Genomic DNA, 4,515 nt, shown 5'->3' on the forward strand with positions numbered 1-4,515 from the left:
CCCTCCCACTCCTCCCTATGTAATTTTGCTACCCAAATCGATGTTCTTAGCAACTACTCACAACATATGTTCACAGTCGCATTAATTCTAGGGTTCCAGTCATTTGTCTAACAGATGGACCAAAACTATGGACCCTAAAATAAACAAAAGGTTTGCCTCCATAACATTGTTAACATCCCAGAGTCCGTCAGGAAGTATTGGGTTTATTTGACAGCCAATTATTGCCTTTTGGCTGCTCTGGTTCCTGGCTTCATTCTCAGATTAGATCTTGGCTCCCGCTAGGAGTCAACCAACTGCTGAAAATGCAGAGACTTAGAAGCCAAAAGACTAGAAAAGAAGAGCTAAAAGAATGAGCCAGTTGCTCAGCTAGCCAATGAGCTGTACCTGGCGGAAGGAGGCAGAACAGGGGCTCCTGCCAACTATCAAAGGGATTACAGAGTGGACCACAGAACATCTGCGACAAGCACAGGAAGTTCAGAGGTAGAAACTGTTCCAAACCTAAATCCTGATGATAATCTCACTACAATTTTTCTCACTGGATTATGTTCCATGAGGGTCTTATCTTTTATCTCCTCTCATAGTGCTTTCTCCTTTTTCAAACCCTTCAGTAGTTACTGTCACTATTAGCAGGTAATAAAATTCCTTTCTGCCTTGTTTACTGCCCTAGTAGAACATGAGTTAGCCTAGTTAACTTAAAAGTCTATAGCCGGGGTAAAGTGTAACCCTGAAAAGTTTATAGATCCTAATAAGATTAGCAGGATGGTCCTCTACAAACTCCATGGAAATCAGAGCTCCTAGGAAGCCTAAGAGCTTTGCTAAAATCTGAGGTTTATCTCAGATCCGCTTTCCTATGTACATAGGAGAAAAGTATTGAGCAATAAAAAACAAAAGGAGTGTTTCAGAGTTGAAAAAATACATCTCATTAATTGTTGCTAAAAGATCACTTACTATTGTAGTTGAATGAAAGCCTTCTACTTGTCATTCAGATACTTACCACTATTTTATATATTCTCATGATTCATTTACTAGATTTAAATGAACAGGAATATGTTATAGATTCTCCTGTAAATAGTATACCTTTATGAACACATATTTAATAATAACTAATGTCTTCTCTTCTTGGTTGCTGTTAATTTCTACAAAGTTGACAAAATTGCATTCTTAATACCCACTTTAAGTAGGGGTATAGAACAAAATGCTCCCAAATTACCTGCTCTGAACTATAGAACACCAGCTTTGGTCAATTAGGATGGATTCCTCCATCTCAGATGTTGATAGGATGTGCATGTTCCATCGAATTAATTATAAATTAATAGTTTCAACCATGAAATGAAATAACAAATGTGACCATGTATAAGTCTTAAGGGTTTATCTTTCTATCATAGTTACTAAGGCATATCTGAACAACCTATACAACTGAAATTTGGCTATGCAAAAAAATCCTAAAGTTCACAAATAGAACTAATGCTGAATCCTGAACCCTGTCTAATCTAACTAGAAAAAATGTCAATCTACAGAAATATGATCTATTTGAAGAACAGAGTTTTGTGTAGTTCACCAAGATGATTTTCCAAAATAATTTTGTTTGTTATATTTAATAAGTATTTGAACATATTTAGGAGAACTATGTGACATTTTTATTTTTAAATGTTGATATTTTTTTAAATACAAGAAATTTTCCTCCAGTTTTTACTTAGTTGTTCATGTTTACATACCTAAAGGCATTTGAACAAAAAATATGAAGAACATTCCAATAAAGACTTAATTTAATTCTAAGTACAATAGAAAGTTCTTAAAGGTTTATCATGAGATTACTGAAGAAGTAAGATTCACATTCTTAAAAGATTGTGGTGGTTGATATGCAGGGAAAAAAAAAAGAAAGACTGGTTGAAAGACAATTTCTCCTCCTTTCTTGAAAAAAGATGGTGCTATGGACAGGGGTGGTGGCTATAAGAATTGAGAGAAGGAGTGGTTATGAAATATATCTTAGAAGTAGAATAAACAGAACTTCCTAATAGGTTTTATGTGGACCATATAAGCCAGTGGAATGACTCCTAAGTTTTTTCTTGTTTTGCTTTGTGTTTTGATTGAGAAATTGAATAGATAATGGTATCATTTGTTGAGTTAAGAAGCCAGGAGGAAGAGTAGAACTGCAAGACATCAAAAATTCTATTTCTACATATGAAGTGTGAGTTACTTCAGCCATTTAGTTGAACTTTCAAGTAAGCTTTTGGATGTAAAAGTTTGCAACTGATCTGAATGGAAATAGAAATAACTATGGTTTCATCAATATCAGATAGTACTAAATCCATGGCAGTAGAAGAAACCACCTATGGAGTGATAGTGAATAAAAAGAACTTTTGACTCCACCCAGATGCTTTCCATCATTTGGGGGTCAAATAGAGGAGGAGAGCCTATGAAGAAATGAAGAAATGGTAGCCAGTGAAGTAGGAGGAAAAACAGGAGAGTGTAGCATCACGGGAGGCAAGAGGAAAAAGCTTTTCCAAACATCTGAACCATACTTCCTATTGGCCCATATCTGAAATTTGCTACATATAGCAAAAATGTTTTTACATAACAAATTAGAATAAAGAATAACTTTGTAAAGGAAGAAAAGAGGGAGGATTATTATTAAAGGGACATTTAATCTCTTTATTTATTAACCTACTATTTATTAAGCATAGGTTAATTTGGAGGCTTATGGACCTGAGACCAAGGAGGAGGAAGGTGAGAAAGTTGTTTCCAGATATCTCAGCATGACAGGATCTTGAAAAACAAACTTAAAGGAATCTTCTTTACTTGCAGAGCAATGGTCACTTCAGGTCATGGCTTTGCCAACAAATGCCAAGTTTAACATTCAGAAACATGAGAAAAAGACAAACTAAACAAACCAGAGTAGAGTGAGATGTGAGAGAGTAGTGCTCCCTCTCTCTTCACCACCTCACTCAATTACCATAGACATCTGCATGAAGTAACCAGACAGCAGATATTTGTAAGGACAAATACAGATTAAAAGAGGCTTAATTTTTTTCTGTTGAAAATAAAGAAATATCCCACTCCTTTTTTTTCCCCTTTGACCACTTACTTTAGAAAACTTATAACAGTAAATACTAACTACTCTCTTTGAAATGTATATAAATTCCTTTGAATACCAGATTGGCATTTTGTCAGCTATATGATCTAGGAATGTCTTTCTCAAGGACCTGGAGCTATCCCTTTGAACTGTAAACATCAAGGGAGATAGCGTTCCTCTCTCTCAATTTCTGTGGGAGGGTAAGTGTCTAACCTCCCTGTGTATTTTGCTCCTAGTTGCAAACCTACCTTCTTTCATAAAGATACCACACGTTTGGTTTTCCTCTGGAGAAAGCTAATGCAATAACATAGATGGTCACTCCAATTACCAAGTAAGGTGAGGATAAACTACGGGTGACAAAAAGTGCTGCAAAGACCTCTTACTTGAGGACTAGGTATTGTTTATTTTAAGAACCCATATGTAATGGTTGTTTCTGTTTGATTACCTACCATAATAAATGTATTGTTTTCCTTTTGGAGTCCTACTATGATTAAGAACCAAACCATTCTTAAATTTAATTTGATGAATTAGACAACTAAAAAGAAGACCTGTCTTATGATTATTATGAATTTTTAAGAGTACTTAACACATTGATTTTTCATACTCTACTAGGGTAGAAATTTTCTTTTGCAAATATCATCCAGCAAGCTTCATCCTTTCCTTAAGTCAGCATTTAGAAATGGGAGAAAAAATCAAGTAATACTATCTGTAGTTTACCAAACAAATTCTCTCAATATATGCTCAAATTTTTCCAGTAGCAGATTGTAAACTTCATGAACAAATATATATTTTTTCACTTGAGGAAAGTCAGAAATTTTCACAAGTAATTTTCTTGGACTAATATATTGTTTCCTACAACCTAAATATCTCTTCTGTTATCAATTTAAATAAAAATTCTAACGTGTTTTTTTTTTTTCCTGTCCAAATGGAGCCAATGGCCCTTTAAAAACTAGGTTAATTTATCTATCGAATTTCAAACATTTGAGGACAAATTTGAAACAGGGACACCCCACGTCTTTCACCCAAAGTAGCAAAGCTTTGTTTGTTTATTTCCTTATTGAAGGATTATTCTCCAGACCTTCTAACCTTAATATAGAACTTATCAGTAAAGCAAGGTAGGACAGAGAAAAGTTATGATGCTCTTTAGTAGTATTCTCTGGAGGCCTCAAAAAGAACTTACGACTTTTTATACCTTTCAAAGTTAAGTTTCACTGACATGCATAAATCAAAAATGAACAGCTCTTTATAAATTGTGTACTTTTGCTTAAAAATAATGAAAGTCCTTTAGTCACCTCTAAGCTAGAATAGTTCCTAGTTTTATTTTTTTTCCTTTCATGACATTGATATATTTGGAGTCCAAATCAGTTGTTTTGCAAGAATTTGGTCAAAAGACCAAAATTATATTAAAAAAAAGGAAACAGAAGAGCTTCATTTCATCCTGT

This window comes from Pteropus alecto, unplaced genomic scaffold (assembly GCF_000325575.1).
Source record: "Pteropus alecto unplaced genomic scaffold, ASM32557v1 scaffold86, whole genome shotgun sequence".
Lineage (NCBI taxonomy): Eukaryota > Metazoa > Chordata > Mammalia > Chiroptera > Pteropodidae > Pteropus > Pteropus alecto.